This window comes from Hibiscus syriacus, unplaced genomic scaffold (assembly GCF_006381635.1).
Source record: "Hibiscus syriacus cultivar Baekdansim isolate YM2019G1 unplaced genomic scaffold, ASM638163v2 tig00110209_pilon, whole genome shotgun sequence".
Classification (NCBI taxonomy): Eukaryota; Viridiplantae; Streptophyta; class Magnoliopsida; order Malvales; family Malvaceae; genus Hibiscus; species Hibiscus syriacus.
Window position 1 is genome coordinate 828,991 of NW_024062628.1, and position 22,213 is coordinate 851,203.

General features: G+C 37.7%; 1 pseudogene; it reads right to left on the reverse strand.

Annotated features, from left to right (window-relative positions):
- Window positions 1-7,203: 7,203 nt before the first annotated feature.
- LOC120113541 lies at window positions 7,204-22,143 on the reverse strand (annotated as a pseudogene).
- Between the last annotated feature and the right edge of the window lie 70 nt (window positions 22,144-22,213).

A 22,213-nucleotide genomic window follows, 5' to 3' on the forward strand; every position in this document is an offset into this window, starting at 1 on the left:
GATGCTCACCATATGTGAAAGGGGCTCATATTTCAGCCCGAATAAAAATGCAAGACATTGTGTTAGAAGGGTTGATCACTTCTTAAGTAGCATGAAGAAAAGCCCTCAAACTATTTGACAACACTACTGTGTAGTGACACCAGGATGAGAACATTCAAGTTATGATATGTTGGGGCAAGACTGAACCCACATCAGGTTGAGATGACAAGATTCAGACCGAGGAGGTATGAAGAATGAGCCTTACAATTTGAGGTGATGGGGTATTTTGAAGGCTCGTACCAGTATAAGACAATGTTGGGGCACGATTGAACCCACATCATGTTGAGATGACAAGATTCAGACCAAGAAGGCATTGAGAATGAGCCTTACAATCTGAGTTGTTGGGGTACTAGTGAAGTCATGTTTTAGCTAGAGGTATTAATGTGGGGCATCTTTGGAAGCCTATGACGACCTGTGGAAATGTCATTGAATTGAACAAGTAGTTTCAATGGGATAGAAATGTATGAAGAGTGAAAATGGTGAAACAGTGACAGTGGAATTTATTGTATATGATTTTTTGTCCATCATCAGTTGCATTACTCTTGTGATTTCATATGCATTAATGTGGGCGAGCCGGTATCCCACTTTAATTTTCACTGAGTTTTGATATCCTTGTAATACCATGCAAAAATTCTGAGTGCTACGTAAAGAGTTCCCCTGGTTGAAAGATATGGGCAGAAGCCACGTGAAAAGAAGAATGTGTTATTAAATGTTTTACGAACCAATGAGTATGGTGATGAATCAGTGTTGCGATCATGGGTTGTTTCCATTACCCAAGGTGAAGGTTGTTCTCTACAACCCCAAGATTAAAAAGGAGAATTAATGAAGATTTCTTTCCAAGGAAATGGGTGATGAAATTTTAAACAACAAGAAACCAGTGGAACCAGCTAAGGTTGAATGATGGGCAGTTGTTAAATTTCCCGACATGATATGGTAAATAAGCCTTGTTTGATATCTGATTAGATGTGGTAACATGAAAAATCAGGATAAATCCTCTTGGTAATATATTATAAGAGCCAAATCAGAATAGTTACTGCTATCTCATTGATCTTTGTGGAGTTTGGCATGGTCATATGCATAGTCTCTGAAAATGGGGCAACACAGTCATGGTTCTGACCATAGCAAGAAGTTGAAAGAGAAAACACTTTCTCTGAAATGAAGACGAAAGACAAAGGCGATAGAAGAAGATCAGAGGGCTCTTCAAAAATACCAGTTGGAAATTATGAGTTGTTGTGTGGATATCTAAAGCAAACTCTGGAAAGGAATGATCAAGTAGAAGAAGACTAAGTTCGCCACTCTGAAGTCAAACAAAGAAGGAATCAACATTTATGCATTCATGAAAATATCATTAGCATAAAATAAAATGCATTATACTGATACATTGAGTTGTATTTGTGTTTCATGCATAAACACATGATTTTGACAGATCTTCCAGTGAGAAGAGAAGATACAAGATGTTAAAATCCCCATAATTGAAAAGAAGATTTCAATCCTAAAACGCAAGGAATCGCACTTAGAGAGGCATACCCTAAAGAACAGGGAGATTTAATCCACAGAAGAAGCATTACTCTTAAGTGATGACCAACAGATATAGAAGAAAAACAAAGATTTTTGTATATAAAGAAGGGGATCGATTGATTGGAAGGACTTGCACACGGGAGATTGGGGCAAAGTCAATCTTAAGCCTTCACCGAAGAGTAGTGAAGAAAATCCATCTTAAGCCTTCACCGAAGAGTAGTGAAGCTAATCTATCATAAGCCTTCACTGAAGAGTAATAAAGTAAACCGTCTTAAGCTTTCACTGAAGAGTAGTGAAGCAAATCCAGTTTAAGCCTTCTCAGAAGAGTGTTGGAGTAAACCATCAGATGTAGGAGAAAAAACAAAAGTTTTCAAGTACAAAGAAGCTGATCACTTGATTAAAAGGAAATGCGCATGAGGAGCCATTAACCGATTCAGGGTCCTAGGAAGGGAGAGGTTCAAATGGCAATTAGATGATATTTAATTGCGACGAGACAAGCTCTCAAAAGAGAAAAGGATTCGAAAATATTCTCTTAAATTCTAAATTTTTAAGTATAATGTTTTTCAAATTTTTAAGCATACATTAATGATTGATAATGTTTGATTTTCAGGTTCGACCTTCGAAGCAAATCAAACTTAAGCCTTCACGAAAGAGTAGTGAAGCAAATCCTCTAGAAGCCTTCACAAAGAAGTAGTGAGGAAAATGAAGATTGTTCGAGTTCTATACTCCCTAAAGAAAGAGGGAACGAACCCGTAAGAAGAAGATTGTTCAAGTTCCATACTCCTTAAAGAAAGAAGGAGCGAACCCGTTTGCAGAAGGTTGTTCGAGTTCCATACTCCCTGAAGAAAAAGGGAGCGAACCCGTTTTTAGAAGATTGTTCGAGTCTTATACTCTATGAATAAATAGGGAACATACACGATTGCTGAAGATTGTTTGAGTCTCATACTCTCTGAAGGAATAGGGAGCAAACACGATTGTTGAAGATTGTTCGAGTCTTATACTCTCCGCAGGAACAGGGAGCAGACACGATTGTTGAAGATTGTTCAAGTCTTATACTCTCTGAAGAAATAGGGAGCAGACACGATTGTTGAAGATTGTTCGAGTCTTATACTCTCTGAAGGAATAGGGAGAGGATACGATTGTTAAAGATTGTTCGAGTCTTATACTCTCTGAAGGAATAGGGAGCGAACACGATTGTTGAAGATTGTTTGTGTCTTATACTCTCTGAAGGAATAGGGAGCATACACTATTATTGAAGATTGTTCGAGTCTTATACTCTCTGAAGGAATAGGGAGAAGACACTATTGCAGAAGATTTTCAAGTTCTATACTCCCTAAAGAAAGAGGGAGCGAACCCATTTTCAGAAGATTGTTCGAGTTCTATACTCCCTAAAGAAAGAAGGAGCGAACCCGTTTGAAGAAGATGTTCGAGTTCTATACTCCCTAAAGAAATAGGGGGCGAACTCGTTTTCAGAAGATTTTCGAGTTCTATACTCCCTAAAGAAAGAGGGAGCGAACCCGTAAGAAGATGTTTGAGTTTCATACTCCTAAAGAAGAGGGAGCGAAGAGGGAGCGAACCGTAGGCAAAAGATGTTCGAGTTTCTACTCCCTGAAGGAATAGGGAGTGAACATGTTTTTCGAGGATTTTTCAAGTCTCACCCGGGGGGAGGAGCGGAGCAGATCCCTTATCAAGTTTTAAAGCAGAGATGGAACTGGACAAAAACATCTCTCTTTTTTATCTTTGCTCTATTCTTGTTAACACAAGAGAATGAGCAAAGAGGGGCAGCTGTAGACACCCGTGTTGTCCGAGATATTATTATTATTATTATTATTATATTAATAATAATGTTAACATTATTTATGTTATCATTTTGCAGCCCAAGGTACACCAAGCCCAAATCAGGCCCCAAATTACAAACAATGCACATCAACCATGTTGATCGCCAATTTTGAACATGTTACAAGCATATTTGAATGATGAAGTCTTCTTAACATTTAATCCTCTATCTCTAGATTTCCAACGCACTTTGAACCGTATCAATCCGATATTAGGACAGTGCAGGCTGGAAATTAATACGGGATTTACAAATCAATCCAACAAACCTTTGTTTTCCATCACTTGCACAATGGGCACGTTGGAACAATTGGTGGGACACTATAACAACATATTACAAGTTGAATTTAAGTGGGAGACAGTTTACGATGGAGCAATAAGGGACATCCATTCAGCAAGCATAAACAAACACAAAGAGAGGGGGAGCAACACGTGGAAGACAAACCAGCTGATCACACAATCAGCCCTCTCCCACGTGCTAGTTTCATCCACGAGCAAACCAAGTCTCGACCATCAAGCTGATAGCGTCGCACGCCAATCATGCCACCATTGAAAGCTTTTTTATCACCTGCGAACAACCCACCGAAAATCATCAACAAAAGTCAAGAAGAAAGGAACCTAATCCGTCTTAATCTCAACAACCAACAAGGAAATTAAAGAAAAGGACAAGAGGCTTTCGGTGGAAGGAAGAAAATAAAGGGAGAGAAGGAAAAAGAGTAAAAACACCAAAGAAAACGAAAATAAGAACATATCAAGAGGAGGGGTACTCATCGATATGAACAAGAGGTTTCCATTCGAACGGGAGGTGGTTCTCGGTTTTCAACAGTAAATTTCCAGCAACAATTGTAAGGGGATAGAAAAACAAAATAAACAAGAAAATAGGGGTAATATTACCTTAGCCATGGGTTTCTGCCGAGAGGTAGGAGAGCTTTCTTTGAAGATTAAAGTTGATTTAGGGGGTCTAATATTACCTTGGACATGCGTGAAAAAAAAAGAGAGAATGAAGAGTGAAGCTGAGCGGCAGGGGGGTTTCAATGTTTCATGCGTGTAAATTAGCTTAGGTTAGACATAAGTTAGTTTTATATTAATGTTTTGGGTAAATTAAACTCTTAGTCATCGTACTTGTTAGGGTAAATTATTTTAGGTCATTAAAATTCACATGTTTATAATTATGTTCCTTTATTTTATGTGCGTTCAATTTCAATCCCAAGCAGCATTATTGTATTTAACTTCTATTGTTTTAGACATTTAACCTCTAATGTTTGTATGTTTCGTTTTGGTCCTATGTATATTTAGGGTTTATTATAATTTTAGTCCCTTATGGTAATGATTTGTTTTATTTTGGTTTCATTGTTTATTATGTGTGCTATTCACGTGTCCATTAGCATTTTGTTTGTTTTATTTATTTTAGATAGTAAAATTATGTTTAATTTTAGTTTGTATTTTGTTTGTATTCACGTGTCCATTAGCATTTGATTCATATTCGTGTATTACATGTATATATATATAAATAGGTTATAATGTAATTATAAAAATGTGTAATTGCAATTCTTCATATGTTATTCATTAATCATATTTTTTAGTTAAACCGTATGTTACCCTCAAGTGCATAACTCGACACTATTACATAATTTGATTAAGGGTAATATTCTTTTAATTTAAAATTGTTTTAAGTGGATTGTCTTAACTGATTAGATATCCGCTTTTGACGATTTTAAACTAGAAGTGTATCCCATTAGTGACACCTAAAAATGATCAATCACTTTAAAATTTGAGAATGAAAGAAAAAGAAATATTAGACTATTTAAATTTATCGAGAAAAGGTAGTTAGAACTTATCTAAGATATTGTCTCGATATTTATAAATAATCGAATATTCTTTAACTTTCTAAAGGTTGGGTAATTTTAACTTAATCTATTTTGGTGCTTTTGAATAATATAAAATTCATGTGTTGTTTTTTCGGGGATCATAAACTAAATTAAACTCGAATTTGTAAATTTCATTGCAAAGACATTAATTAATCGACGAGGAACCGATTTAGGGCGCTGTGGGGGTGCTAATCCTTCCCCACACGTAACCGAGTCCCGAACTCATTTTTTGGTAACGCGGACCTAAATTGGTTGTTTTAATTAAAATTAATTTTTTATTTAAAATGAAAACGTTTTGGGTGCCCAATCACACCCTAATCAAAGATTGGTGGCGACTCCTCGAACAGTATAATTTTCTTATCGTTAAGGAATTTCTAAATTTTCGAAACGAGAGATTTTCTAAAATCATATTATTTTTAATTAAAAATCAAAAAAAAATAATTAAAAATGACGTGACTTTTCAAAATCTCGCTCCCCATAAAAATCGTTTCGACAATGGGCATGTAATTCCAGCTGACGATGGCCATGTAATTCCAGCTGACGATGGGCACGCACAAGATGAAAGGAGGCGACCGAGAGATCAATGCGACAGTGGAATAGCTGTCAGACAAGATTTAAACGAAAGTATGATTGTCGTTGTTGGAATTTGTCTTTAGTTACTTGCAACTTCTTTTTATATAATCACCAATATTTTTCTATTGATCGACCAATTTGAGTCGAAACTGAAAAGATCTATTATAAGATATCAATGCGACGATGGAGTAACTTTCGGACAAGATTTAAACAAAAGTATGGTTGTCGTTGTTAAACCATGGACATTGCTTAATGATCTAGCACTTCATCTTGCTAGAGAATTCGAAGAAGATTATAAAAAATTAAGAATATCACTCCCATAAATGACTTTTGTAATATTTGAATTGAAAATGAATTTTATATTTAAAAAATACAATTAACTAAAATTATAATAAGAATAATTTTAATTTTTTTAAAAAATTGTAAATGTTTTTATAATATTATAATTTATATAATTATTTCAAATCATTTATAATTAAAAGTGTTTTATGAATTAGATTATAATTTAAATTTTAATGATTATATTTTAAAAATATATTAATAATAATTTTATTATTATAACTTAGTTCTAAAGAAAATCAAGGATTTTATATTACACTTGCACATTATAAAGAATTTCGCGATAAAATAAATACTAATTTCAGCTTAAAAAACAAAAAAAATGAAAAGAATTTAAAGATGTAATGTTCATTGGAGTTGACACCTATAATAACTAACGACAAAAATCTTAACTAATTTCAAATTTCAAATTAATATTTATCTAAAATCTATAAATTACTTAATAATTTACTTAAATCTAAAATTAAAATCAAATTAATATTATATTTAAAATTCAAAAACTAAATTAGAAATTAGTTTCTTTCACTAACATGATGTATAATAAAACTAATCATATTTGTTTTATTAATAGGATGCTTACAAGTAGAAATTTATTCTAAAAACTCTCAACCATTGGACAATAAACATTTAAATACCCTATAATATCTTATGCTCGAACATGAATTTATAGAAATAACAATCATTCCTATAACCATTTATACAGTTTAATTCATGCAAAACTAATCACGTTTAATATTTCAATTATTAAAAGGCTACCAAAGTATTAATTTTCTAATAGATTACTTAAACTAAACAAAAATAAAACGAAATGGACCATTTTAATAGTTCACCCAAAAAAACCCAGGACAACAGACAGTTGCAGTTTATTTCTTAAATTATTACATCCGTGTGTATCCCACTTAGGCATTCGAAATAAATATACGTCCAACTAATAAGCCTAACCGAAAAATGCAAGCAATCTATAGAGTATCTTTCCACTTGATGAATGAGAAGATCGTTCCACAGGACAAGATGAAAACCAAGTAATTAGAGATCATCATATAGGAGACTTATGTTACGATGAATTTACTGTGAAAAATATCCATCTTGGCTGGTCAATAGTAATAATAACATTGTAAAAGTTTCATCCTTGGAAAACAAGCCCAAGCAGCAAGGTGTGAGAGAATAACCTCAGTTGAAGTAGATTGAAACCTGAGGTATGTCGATGTCATTGTCATCTTCGTCCTCACAAGCCACCACGACATCCAGGTGTTTTCTATTCGGAGGCAATTCGGCCTTTGTCACTTCCCGGGCCAGATCTACAATCTTCTTGTCCATTCGCTCCCTGTGCCGTGGGAACATGCTATTATACAGCAAGCAACTTCCATAAGATATGCTGTAGGCATTCAAGCCCTTGTCCTTAAGCCATTGGATGAGTTCTCTCAATGTTGGGTTGTCTCTAAGGATCCACCGGTCCCAAACAGTCCAGCTCATGTCACCGTGTTTGATGACTTTGGGTGGAACTGGCTCGGCCATAGAGAACAGAGGCAGTGCAAGGTTTGCAAAAGTGTTGCGGTAGTCTTCCACTTTGTGGCCTCCATCAAGAGCCTTGTAAAGCTCCAGACAGACAAGACCTGTGGCCATAGCCGTGGAGGTAGCAATTGCAGGGATGATTCTTCCAGCGATAAACTTGGCTTTGAGCTTATCCACCTCGGGAATGCTGTAGTTCCTGGCCCTCATATTTGCAAGCCCAGCTATTAGATCCATGTGGTAGTTTGTGTCATCATCCTGCAAATTCACTAGTCAGTATTATTATTATTATTATGGAAAAGCATTTGTTACAGTTCCACAAGTTTAAAAAGTGAAAAGCATACCCAAATGATATACACGCTAAACAATCAGAACAAGAAATACAACAAACCTTTTCAAACTGAATAGGTTTCATCTTGAACCCTTGAGGCAAATTTTTTGTGCAAAGTTCTAACTTGAAGATTAGTTCATTGATAACTGCTGCATCATCAATAGATGCAGTAGAAAGAGTAGTAGCCTGTCATCTGTTACGATTTTCGCATCTTTCTTTGGCTGGAAATCCGGGACTGTCACTTGTCAACAGCGCTGCCAACATCTTTGGTTGATAACCCAATCAGGAATTTGAATGCCAAATGTTTCAGCTCGAAGGATAGAAGCAGCCATAATGAACTGTAGGTGGCTTGTATCAGCTGCGGAGAAATGAAGTGGGTGAGGGAATCGTTTTGGGGCAGACCAGAAGGGAGCCCAGTGCGGTTGCAGCATCTTCAGGAAACGTGTAAATCAGCTGCTTCATACGGTTCACAAAATAGTCCTCAAATCTGAGCAGAAAAAGTGGTCAGAAACAAATGCAATTATGCAACAAAGCACTACCTTCGATACTACACATATAATTAATTAGATCAAACATTAAAAGAAGTACCTTAGACGAGCCCAGGTGATGCAATCCTGGAATGTCGCACACTTTTCTTTTTCAAGGCATTCAAGAATACGTTCCAAATTATCTCTTGCCTGAGCATCACCAGCATTCCTTTGTGCAGCTTTATATTCAACTGGGTTCAACAGATAAGCATTCACTTCAGCAGGAGTTTTCTCAAGTAGACCCTCAAACTCAGACCGAGCCCATGTCAAACAATGGTCAATATTGTGAGGAAATGAGTGCACAGTGCACATTGGAGCTTGTTTCTCAGGTGGATCTCTTGAAGCACCATAGTTTTCAGTTAGATGAGGGATAACCATCTGTGTGTTGCATTTAGCACCTAGAGTTCCCGACTCGAGAAGTGGTTTCTGGAAATATAAACACCTCTGATCAACATAAAGCCTGGCATTTACGTTATCCAATGCATTAATAACCACTGTTAAATTCTCCCAGAATGCATCATCAAATACGTTTTCGGTCTCGGGACCCACACGGTTTTGCAAAGCTTCAATATTTAAACAAGGATTTATTGATGCGGCAGCAGAAGCAGCAACTGTGGATTTGGCCTGCCCAATGTTCCAATCCCGGAAAAGAAACTGCCTGCTGAGGTTGCTCTTCTCAATAACGTCATCGTCGGTGATTGTCAGCTTTCCTTGGCTACTACTTGAAACTCCCATCAGAGCAATATTTTTTAGGAACTCACAACCTAGTGCACCAGACCCCACGATAAACACTTTAGCTTCCTCCAGTTTCTTTTGGAGTTTGGACCCAAACACTGAAATTTGTGCATCAAACGGCTATTTAATGGTCTGAAATCACTAGGGTCCATGGGCTCGGTTGGAAGGGACTCCACAGAATCGAAATAAAAGAACTGTAGAATCAAATGGTAGAAAATTAAAACTGACAAAAGAGGGGGGTTGTATGAGTTTCAACCAACTGTTAAGAAAAAATTAAACTCTTGTTTTCAAGTATCTGTGGTAATAATAAAAAGGAGGAATATGGGGAGATTAAATGGATTCAAAAAGATGTTTGAGCTACAAGTCAAGGTATTCCATCCTTGTTAAGTATAGCACCTTCCGTTCTAGAAGACTCAATTAAATTGTTAATCTGATAACTCCTTTTCCTCTTCTATGCCAAAACTAAAACAATTTTACCTTCTCATTTAGCACCCAAAGAGAATTGATCAAAGCGCATATAATTCCAACAATTCATGTTTAAGGGTGAGTGGAGTCGATTCTAAAAGTTTGAGATTGAGTTTATGTTAAAATAAGGTATACTTTCACTAAATCAGAAGTGTGCCCGGTTTCTCTAAATATGGTTGGGGTCGAAATTTTGAGATTTAGAATCCAAAGATCTAATAGATCTTTCACTACCCTAACTTACAATGTTAGAAAATTACAACACTGCTGACAATCTTTCAGTACATTAATAAACTCTTTAAAGTTATAGATCAAGTCAATCAGAGGTACTGAAGACAATATATCAAATTACCAAACCATTGGCCTCTTTAACTATATTAATAGTAAATGTAAAATTCAAAGCCTCTATTTAAAATACAAGCAAATGAAAGTCTCAGAATATAATATAATAACTTAAAGCATGTAAAATTTGGATTAACTAAAGATACTAAAAGTGGAGCAGGCAAAACGCCTCTTCAAAGTAAACACCAGATCAAGTATTGAAAACGCAGAAATGAACTTCATTTCAGAGGAATAAACCTAGAAGAATGAGCAGCACCAATACCAGGTCTACCATGCTTAACTGACTTGCATGAAATGGAGAACTCAGCAAGGTAATGGCTAATCATTTCACTAAAATGCAATTCACAAAGGAATAGTGAACACTAACCTGAAAGAGGGGATGGAACTTTCCAGAGCATGCTTTGACGACCTCTTGTCCCACAATTCCACCAAACATGGCAGCCATGGGATTTAGTACAGCCCTGGAACCAAAGGAAAAGAATCGCAAAAGTTTTGGGTTGATATCTTCCAACCTTCCATCTCCCAAGCTCTCATTAAAGTTACCGGCAATAGAAATAAGCTTATTAGCATCTTCTTCTGAACCAGCAACAGGAAAACGTCCCAAATCTGAGACAAACTTATCCAATGCTTGGAATGCCAAGTGTAACAGAGGTGGACGGTCAAACTTTGAGAAATCGCTCAGTAGAAAGTCACCAGGGTCTTTGAGAGCATCTCTCAATGGTTTAAAATTTAATACCTTGGGCTGTTTCACTTGGGTGACAATACCACCTTTTATATACCTATCAAACTAGTGGTGTTCTCCTCAAGAGTAAATGAATATGGCTTTGCACTCTTAATCTTCCTTGGTTTTCCATCATTTAATTCCGCCATTCATGAACTTCAGAGAAGACAACAAGATCCCCATCTTGAAACTCAAGCCTTTCATCGTCAACACATGATACAAGTGCCGGATTGTCATTGCTAATGGACGCAATTATACCCGTGTGAGGATCCTCTCCATCAACATCAACCACAGTGAACCCAGGCCCAAAATCACAAAATATAGAACCAAAAAGACCTCTAACTTCAGCCTTGATGAAAGAAATGGGAGGTTGATGAGTATGACAGTAATCATTGAACTCAATGGCTTTCTCGAAACTGATATCAGTAAATACAACAACCTGAACAAAACAACGATGAAGATTAGTTAAACGGATGAAATATGCAGAGAACATAAAAATCATCAAAATTACAAATGTAATATAGAGCAAGGATTTAGATGAGATTGCTAACACTTCGTAGGGTAAACACACTTTCCCAGATTTTCTTTTACATCCAATCTCTTCCCAGCTTATAAGTACCTGAACTTAAGGTAGAGAGAGAGAGAAAGAAGTTGAAAGGTCATTTTTCCTCCGGTGAGGAATGGACGGATTTCGTGGATAATCTAAGCAAGAGAGTTTCAAGGCGAGCGTTAAGGGAACTTTTCCATCACCAGGGTCCAGTGGTGAGGGTCTTCATCCCGAATGTAACGAACAAGCCAAAATACAAAACCTCCACGTTCGCCTTTGTTCAGTTTGCCAACAAGGCTGGTCTAAGGAAGGCTATCCAGAATGTTAATGGAACGTGGATTGATGGGAAGAGAGTCTTAGTGGGGCTGCAAAATACCAGAACTCTCGAACAAGGGCAGTTGGTGCAGGCAGGGCCTAGGTGGAAGCCAATAAGTCAAACAGAGAAGAAAAAAAGAAGGTTCAGAGAGGGAGTTGAGTCTCCGAGAACCTTAAGGGATGACAGAACGTACAAAGAGCATTGACCTTGGACAGAAGGTCGTGGAGTGAACCTGAAACCAGGGAGAATAGGGAAGGTATTATGCAAGCTGCATCAAGAATGAGGAACGTTTGGGAGATGTGTATCCTTACGGAGGAATCAAGTTGGATGAAACGTTCTTTAACAGGGATCGTCAAATCATCCTTTGAGTTGGAATTGGTGTAGAATGCTCTGGCCAATGAGGGATTCAAAGTAAAGATCGCTAGCTGGGGTTATGCATGGAACTCTTGTATCATCACGTTCAAGTCCGATGAAGAGCTATCAGAAGCTTGGACGAATAAGCAAGAGGAGTTATTTTTCTGGTTTGACTGGTTGGCCCCCCTTTTGAATGATGAGGGTGTCCCAATGGCGTATTGCTTGATCAAATCATATGGAATTCCACTTCTATGCTGGAACGAATCGTTCTTGGAGAGGCTTGGTGGGAGGTGGGGGAAGGTTGCCTGCATTTGAGAGTTGACAAGGAATAGAGAGGATTTATCGGCGGCGAAATTGCTGGTGAGGGTGGTGAGCCCTTTGACGTTCTGAATACGATTAATGTAGGGTCGTATGGCAGATCCTTTAAGGTGAAAATTAAGCTGGGATCGGTGTTCAAAAAGTTGGTTGATTTTCTTGGGAAGGCATCTGAAAGAGCTTCAGATGATTGGTTCAGTGAGGATTCTTCGTCAGAGGAAGATGAAGGTGGTGGATCTACATTGGAGGCAGCTAGAATTGAATAGTCAATTGAGGAAGCATGTTTAAAGGTGGACACGTGGATCAAACAAGGAGAATCGGCTGGAATTGAAGGAGATCGTAGGGGACAACAATTATTGTTGCAAAGTAAAGATAGGGAACATATTAATGGGGTGTCAGATCTCCTCATTACTGGGAGAAATCCCATAGGGGATTATGCGGGTCTCAGTATAAGGAATGTAGTGGATCCGGATCCTTTTCCTCAAGCCCAATTTGTGGATTATTGTAGCCCAGTTCTCCTATTCTGAGGCTTAAACCCTCTGGGCCTGCAGTAAGCATAGCGCGATGCGGGTTTGGTATGCAGAATGAGGATCGGACTTTGTCTCAAACACATGTGGAACAAGACGATTCTAAAGGAGTTTTACGTGAGGGAGAAATGGCTACAGAAGGAGGATTACCATAATTGGAGCTGTTAAAAGAAGGAATGCAGGATGATAACCAAGAAATACATTCAAGGGATATCTTGCAATGGAGACTAGAGGTGCACAAAAAATCCGTATATCCGATTTTGCGCAAAAAATATCCGAAACTAGATTTGGGAAAAGCCGGTTTTTTTAAACCGGATCGGATATTTAAATATCGGATAGTATAACCGGTTTGGGAAAAAATTGGACGATCGGTTTTTTTACCGGATTAAAAACTGGTTTGAAAAAAATCAGATAAAAAACCAGGTTTTATCCGAAAAGAAATCCGGTCTGGGGTTTTAAAAACTAGCCGTTAATATAGCCATTGGGGGGTTTTGTGACCGTTTTTTCTTTAAAAAAACCATTTTACCACCCTAAACATGTATAAATAGGTTGGAGATATATTTGGTTGATTACAACTTTCTCAAATCTTATTACACAACACCTAAACATCTCTCAAATATTATTTTTGTAATTTTTTGTTCATCATGTCTACAAATACCGACCCTAACACGACTGAATCTTCCGTCGGGGGAAATCTTGAAGTCGTGAGAGTGATCGAACAGACTTAAAACAAAGATATTTGGGATCACTACCACCGGTTTTTTTATATCTGGTTTTTTAAAAAAATCGATTTTTTTCAAACCGAAACCGGTTACACCATCCGGCCCTCCAAACCGGATTTTATCCGATCCAGATCGGTTTTTTATCCGACTTTGTGCATGTCTAGTGGAGACCGTTGCATCCTTCTCCTAGCCGAGTATCCATAAGGAGCGTCCCGAATGGGAGGAGAGAGAGGATTCTTTACCGAAGTGTACAACAGATCCAGAAAGTGGAGGATATGGCTTCGATCAGAGACTGGAGGAGAATCGTTTCAAGCGGTGGATCATTTAGAACAAGGGGAGAAGATAGATGAAACTAGTACGGGCCAGCACAACTCTTTGGCAAAGTCGGGGGAAGGAACTGCCATCGTTGAAATTGGTGATTTTAATTTTCAGGGCCATACAGAGCACCGAACTCAAACCGGTCTTTATGAAGGGAGACCATTGGCAGCCTGTCAAATTGGTAATGTCAATGGGAAAGACAATAGAAGAAATAGAAGAACAATGATAAGGGATGCACTAGACCAGGTCAATAGTCCCACGGTCTCTTCCTCTTCCTTCTCGGTGTATTTGGAGGAAGCGTTAGCGACATGGGAAGTTGGTAAATTACTGGGAATTTCTTTCAAGGATGGGAAGGCCTTTCTAGAAAAAAAAATCAGCCTGGAGAAAGGATCGGGAGTAGCTAAGGAAAGATGATGCCCTAATGTCTATTAGTTGGGTTTTCAGTTAGTTTTCAACTTGCCAAAATTATCCATCATTACTTGGAATATAAGGGGCCTAGGAAGAAAAGATAAACAACCGGCATTACAGAGCTTGGCATCTAAGAAGAGTTTGTACTTTCTTTTTATACAAGAAACCAAATTGGACATTCTACCGAAGTCGATCTTAAGAAGAGTCGGGGCAAAGAATCTTCAGGGTTACGTGGTCTCACCAGATGACGGATCGACTGGAGGTTTGCTGAGTTGTTGGGATGATAGTATTTTTGAAGTCAAAGAACATTTTGTAAATAAGAGGTTTACTGCTATATTCGGGCATTTTAGAGAGAATCATTTTAATTGTGGACTTATTAATGTATACGGGCCGGCCACAGAGGATGAGAAAACATTCCTTTTTAAAGAGTTCTCTTCCTATTTGGAAAGCCAAAGGTCTCCTTTATGCGTAAGAGGGGACTTCAATGTGTATCTATCTCCAAAAGAGAAGGAATGCAGATCTCAAAATTGGAATTCAATGGAGCTTTTTAGGTCTTTCATTCAGCAAGTAGGCCTCATAGACCTTCCTCTAATTGGGGGAAATTTCACATGGTGCAATAACAGGGATTTTCCAACCTTTGTAAGGCTTGATAGGTTCTTGGTGGATGTTAACTTTATAACTACTTTTCCAGAAATTACACAGCTGCTCCTACCAAAGTTCATCTCAGATCACAATGTTGTTATACTTGAGAATGGTGCTATCAATTGGGGTAAGTGACCTTTTAAGCTTTTTAATTATTTAATGGAGGAGGGTTTTGAGGAGATGGTGCATTTGACAATCACAGATCATAAGAGCAAAAAAAAAAAGAGTAGGAATCTTAAGTATTTTGAGGAACACAAAAGCAGCCATAAAAAATTGGTCTGGGACTAGAATTCTAAGTCTGGCTGCTGCAATTTTAGATATAGAAGGGAAAATACACAATTTGGAGAGGGATTTATAACAAAATCCTGGATCGGTTGGAATAGTCACTTCGTTAGGTGAACTGAGGAGTGAATTATGGAGATTGTACAAAGTTGAAGAGCAAATTTGGTTCCGAAAATCAAGATCTAAATGGGTTCAAGAAGGAGACCGGAATTCTAGATTTTTTCATATCTGTGCATCTAACAGGAAGAGGATGAATTCCATGGTTGCTCTGAGTGTACAGGGTAATCTCATTCAAGAACCCTCTCTCATTAAGGCAAGTGTTCGCGATCATTTCTTTGAGATTTATAATTCCAGAACAACTTTGGAAGTAAAAGATATGAAGCTGAATTTTGTCAAAATAATAGTGGAACAAAGTATTTTGTTGGAAAATGAATTCTCAGAGGAAGAGATATGGGAAGCTATTAATTCTTGTGATAGAAACAAAGCACTAGGGCCTGATGGGTTGAATATAGGGTTCTTTAAAAAGTTCTGGTCGTTCCTCAAAGAAGACATTGAAATTCTTCCAGGACTTTTTCGTGGGTAAAGACTGGGAGTATGGAATCAACCACATTTTCATTACTCTCATCCCGAAAAGACTCGATCCAGGAAGCTTAGATGATTACAGGACTATCAGTTTGGTTGGAGGAATGTATAAGATACTTTCCAAGTGTCTCTCAAGAAGGTTAAGAATTTGTATCAGTGATATAATCAGCCCTTCACAATTTGTTTTTATTCCAGGTCGTCAAATTCTAGATTACTCCTTCATTGCCAATGAAGGGATTGATTATTGGAGGAAAAAAGACGTTGAGGGAGGCGTGTTCAAGGTGGACTTTAGAAAGGCTTATGACATAAGTGGATTGGCCAATCTTGTTTAAAGTAAAGGAGAAGATGGGATTTGGGGTGAAATGGCGCAACTGGATGAGTAATTGTGTTACTTCGACTTCGGTCTCGGTATTAGTAAATGGTGTTCCTACTGAGGAATTTCCAATGGATAAGGGACTTAGACAAGGTTGCTCTCTCTCTCCATTGTTATTCAATTTGATTGGGGAACTCCTTAATTTATTGTTGCTGAAGGCGATTTCAACTGGGTTGTTTTTACGTTTTGATATCGGTAGGAATGAAGGATCTTTCAAATTATCGCATCTGCAATTTGCAGATGACCTTATAGTCTTCAGTAATGCTTCGAAGACACATATTAGAAATGTGAAGAGAGTTTTACATGTTTTTGAAGTTATGTTTGACTTTCAGCTAAATTTTCTCCAAAAGCATATTATTTGACATAAATACAAGCGAATAAGAGGTGAAGGATTGGGCGTCTTCTATCGGATGTGCAATTGGCATTTTTCCGTCTGAATACCTTGGTCTTCCGCTTGGAGCTAAGAGAAATTCAACAACTCTATGGGAATTGCCATCCATAAATTTTATAGGAAACTTGCAAGTTGGAAGGCAATAACTCTCTTTGGCGGGGAGATTGGTTTTATTAAAAGATGTTCTATGTTCTCTCCAAACTTACTTCTTGTCGATTTTCAAGATCCCTTTTAGTGTGCACATGAAGCTTAACTCCATTATGGCTAGATTCTTATGGGGAGGAGGTTCAGAGTGGAACAAGATACATTGGGTAAATTGGATAACTGTATGCAATTCTAAAGATAATGGAGGTTTTGGAGTGTTGGATCTCAACCTAATGAATAGAGCTCTGTCGGGAAATGGCCTTGGAAGTTTGCAAACGAAAAGGATTCCAAGTGGAGAAAGTTGATTTGTTGCAAATACAATTTAAATCAAAGTTCGTTGCTACTCAATAATAGTTTATCAGCTCAGGCTTCCTAGACGTGGAGGTCGGTGGTGAACAATCATTTTAAAGATGATTCTTTTGATTCCAGATGTCGCAACCAGTTTCGAATCAGAGTGGGAATGGTGAGAATATTAGCTTCTGGCATGATATTTGGGCTTTGGAATCCTCCCTCAAAGAAGTCCTCCATCGACTTTTTGCCCTCTCTACTAATCACAATGGGAAGTTAAAGGAGTTTGGAACTTCAGGCTGGGTTTGGCTTGTAAAGATGAGAAGGAATTTGAATGATTGGCTTTTTGCCTTCTTTACTAGGGAAATGGGTTTGGAAGTTTGCATTAGAAAAGCAGTCTTGGTGGAAGAGGGTGGTGTGTGCAGTTTACAATTTGGATTCGAATTCCATTATGATGGGGAATTCATGCTCAGCCCGGGCCTTGTGGATTTGGAAAGGGGTGGTTAAAAACTTTTTTACCAATGATGATTTTGGGGATTGTCTTACGGGGAATATGAGTTTGAAGACAGGGAACGGGAAATATGTGGAATTCTGGAATGATGTTTGGTTAGGAGTTGAAAGATTTGTTTCCTCGACTTTATGTTTTGTCCATCAATAAATTGGGTAAAGTAATGGATTTTAGGGTGAATAATGCCTCTGGTTGGGTGTGGGACATCCAAATGAGAAGAAATTTGGTAGATTGGAAACTTGAACAGTGGTTGTTGTTTTTTTTTTGATAGGAATAAAAGGCCTCAAAAAACCCCCTTGGTGGTTAACGGAACTTAAAAATAGTTCCTTAATCCACATAAGGAGGAAAGGAGTGCCATAGGATTCAATAAATTCAAATATAACAAAGTATACAACCCATCTCCCTCAAGAGAGATAAAACCAAAAACAAACAGCCCTTAACAGAGCATAATTCACCCAATATCTCTTTATTTGAATGGATGATTGTTGGATCTGGTCAGGGAATGGTGAGGGCTGCTATTCAGCAAAATCTTGCATTAATTCTTTCTTTGATCATATTGGCATTGAGCAGAGTCAGGAGTTGTGGGAGAGGAATATTTGGGTAGGGATTGCTCCTCCTCGGATTGAAACTTTTGTTTGGCAGCTTGCTCATCAGAGAGTGCCGGTTAAAGAGGAATTATTGAAGAGAGGTGTGGCAGAGATTGAAGATCCTTCATGTCCATTGTGTGGTCGGGAGGTGGAATCAGTTCCACATTTATTTCTGCATTGTGAGGTTGTATGGGGTTTATGGTCTTCTTTTTTGAAAAGATGGAATGTGTCCTTGGTGATTCCAAAGCTTATTATTGATTTTATCATTTTGTGGGATTATTTAATGCCGAAATCTTTGATATGGAAGTTTATTCCAAGGGCGGTGATGTGATCTGTGTGGAAGTGCAGAAATGAGGTTATTTTTCAGAAAGAAAAGCTGGATGTGGTCAGATTGTCCTTTATTGTTCGATTTAGAATAGCCTCATGGTTTGTTGCAAGGTTCAATGATGTTCCTATCCCTTTAGACTCCCTAGTAGGTGATTTAAAACTTGCTGATTCGATGAGTAGGCAGCGAAAGGAATGTACTCAACCAACATGTTGGATTCCGCCCCCGGATGGGTTCCTAAAGTTAAATGTTGATGGAGCGATGGTTTCGGGATGGGGTAAAGGAGGTATTGGTGGTCTGATTCGGGACAGTTGTGGTGTGTTACTTCAGTGGTTCTCTAAAAGTGTTGGGGGTGGTCCTCCTATCATGGTTGAGTTATTGGCAATTAAGAGGGGACTTTTTCTTATGGAAGACTTAGGTGCTGTTCCTAATCAGAGGTTTATTTTAGAATCTGATTCATGTAATGCTCTGAAGTGGATCAAGAATCCGGGGTTATGCACCCCTATGTTTCAATCCTTGGTTAAGGAGATAGTCTCGCTATTGGAAGGAAAGGATATTATCATCAGGCACATTTTGAGAGCGGCTAATTGGGAAGCTGACAAATTAGCTAAAGACGGGATAGGGTGATTTCTTGTTTTATGTTGGTTGTGTTGAGGTTCAGGAATTTGTTTTCCTATGTTGTTAGGTGTTTTGAATTAAGTTTTATGTTTTTCGTTTGGAGTATTAGCAGTCTGTAAAGGGTATGCCTTTGTAGGGACTGCCTTTGTAGGGACTGCCTTTGTACTATTGTTCTTCTAATAAAATTATTGGCACTCTTTTCCCCCTTCCTAGATCTTTCATGTTACTGTTATAACATGGAGGGTTTTAAGGGTTTTTTAATGAGGCCAACTTTCTATCAAAAAAAAAAATAATATAAGCCTTTCGAAATATTTGTGAGATGGTCTAATTTGGCGAGGGAATGGGAATGGCATTTACTAAGTTAGCTCTTGTTTGAAAACGTGCTCCACTGATTCGGATCGATATCATTTTTGGAAGGGTTACCTTTGGAAGGGATTGGTGCCGCCAAGGGTGGAAACTTTCATGTGGCAAGTTGTTCATCAAAAACTGGTAGTAAAGATTGAATTATTGAAGAGGTGTACCGGGAATATTGGATCCTCTGTGTCCTTTATGCAAGCTAGAATTGGAGTCCTCACATTTATTCTTCTCTTGCACTGCTACGTGGGAATTGTGGAATAGGTTTTTGAAATTGTTGAAGATATTTGTTGTCCTACATGAGAATTCACACTGTTTTCTTTCTGCTTGGGAGGAATTGGTGTCTAATTCAACTATTTGGACTTTTATTCCTGGTATAGTGTTGTGGACGATATGGAAATGCAGGAATGCCATTGTTTTCGAGAAGGGAGTGTTCGATCCGATTCAATTGTTCTTCACAGCAAAGTTCAGAGTAGCATCTTGGTTCTTAGCTAAATTCTCCAACACTGCCATTTCAATGGATTCCCTCATTGGTGACTCATCTCTTGGGGATTCTTGCTTTGTTCCACAAAGACAACGAGCTAAACAGATTTCCCTCCCCCTCCCCCTGTGGGACTTCTAAAGTTGGAAATGGATGTTGTTGTCAAAAGAGATTGGAAGGCTAGCGATTTAGGTGGGATTTTAAGAGATGAGTCTAGCACAGTGTTAAGTTCATTTCAAGAAGCTGTTGGTCCGGGTCCCCATTCTTTAATGGAATTAAAGGCCATTAAACATGGTTTATTGTTCTTTGAATCTTCTAAATGGTGCTCTAAGGGACAGTTGATTGTTGAGAGTGATAGTAAGTTGTCTGTGGAGTGGATTAAGAATTTGGATAAATGGCCAAGTTTGTATGTCTCAATTTCTAAAGAAATTGCAGATAAGATTAGGAACTTGGAGGGCATTATCCGTTGGATAGCTAGGTCAGCAAACTTAGATACAGACGTTTTAGCAAAGTCTGGAATTGGCTAGACAGGAAGTTTGTTTGGGGTGTGTTTTTTTCTCGTCTTGTAGTTGTATCTTTTGTTTGGGGATAATTTTGGTTGTAATCACTGGCATTGTATTACTCTTTTATTAATAAAATTTGAGGCACTCTTTTCCTCCTTCTGCTGATTTCTGGAACACCTTATGGTGTTATAGTAATCATAAAGGGGTTTTTAATGAGGTCTCCACTTCTTATATAAAAAAGGTAATTCTAGAATAGAATAAGGAACTTAAAATAAGGATAAGGACAACTTATGTAAAAGATTATCAAATTATGTAAATTATAACAAAAATTATGCAAACTATTACCTACTTGTGCAATAATTTGATAATCTTTTACGTAACTTGTCCTTAACTTATCCTTATTTTAAGTTCCTTATTCTGGAACCACCCCATAACTTAGTTTTACTCCTAACCAAATATGTAAATAGTTGAATTTTGAGATTATTTTATCAAGCTTCAGCATTACTTCCGTAGGTTTCTTATGAAACATAAGAGAACAATTCTAGATTCAATTAACCTTTAATACTTCGAATATAACATGGTAATCAAATATAAATTAGGAGAGATCCAATGATGAGGAAGTACCTGAAAGTCAGAAAGTTGTTCCTTTGTTAATTTTGTTGTTAAGGTGGAAATGATCACCGCATTGTTAAGTTCTTGTAATTTTTGGACAGAGGCAAGAGCCCTGTTTTTACCAACATCACTCTCAGAGAACACAAAGTTACTGGACAAATTCCACAACTCCACTGCCTCTTCATCATGCAACGTCACAGACTTGACACCAGCAAGAATAAGATTTTTTGCTGCACAACCAGAATAGATAAAAGTATCAGTGGGAATATCAGCCCTCCTGCTGAAAGAAAAATATACCAAACAAATATAGAACATCAAGACCCCCACCGTACCAACAAAATGGGGAGTTAATCAATAACTATCATATATAAATCATACAAGGTAACTAAAACATATTTTTGAACCCTGGGGCAGGAGCAATCATGAATTCCATAAAAGATCATAGATGTACTAAGTTCTATAATAATTTTAAGCTGGTAATTTTCAACGATCACTTAGAAACTCAAATACCAAAGTTTTCACAAGAAAATTCAGAGAAAGACACGACCAAGCAAGTGAAATCATCAAAAACAATACAACAAATTTTAAAACCCTAAATATCAATTCATCAAAACCTAATCAGCTTTTCAACGCACAATTCTGTACAAACATTCTATCGAAATTCAACTGGATCTATCTTGATCAAAAGGAAATGCAATTATGACTCTGATTCGATACAAACCATTTAAAAATTAAGAAATAAAAGATTAAAAAATCTAAGTTCGAAAAATTCATACCAATCTCAGCACCAAGACCCTGCATCCCAGAAATAAGAATATTAGAAGCGAAAAGCCGCCTCATAGTCTCACGGCCATAAACAGCTAGCTGCCGACTATGGAGATCCTCATCGATTTCAGCATGATTCGCATCGCCAAGAGCCATGATCGATGGTGACGATTCCACAACCCTACTATTACTGCGATCTCCGTTGCCTCCTACTGTTACACTATTACCACCGTTCCTGGCCGTCGATTCGTTATCCGCGGCAGCGATGGTGGAGCTATCAAGGCGGTGCTTCTTGAAGGATGATGCGGATGCACCCTTGTGGTTGGTGTCGCCGGAAGTTTCGGGATATACTTCTATAACCATTCTCTCGTCAGAAGCAGTTCTCTTTCTAGGAAGCATATATAGGGGTGAACTGCCGAAGATGCCATAGAAACCAATGAAAATTACGGTAAGT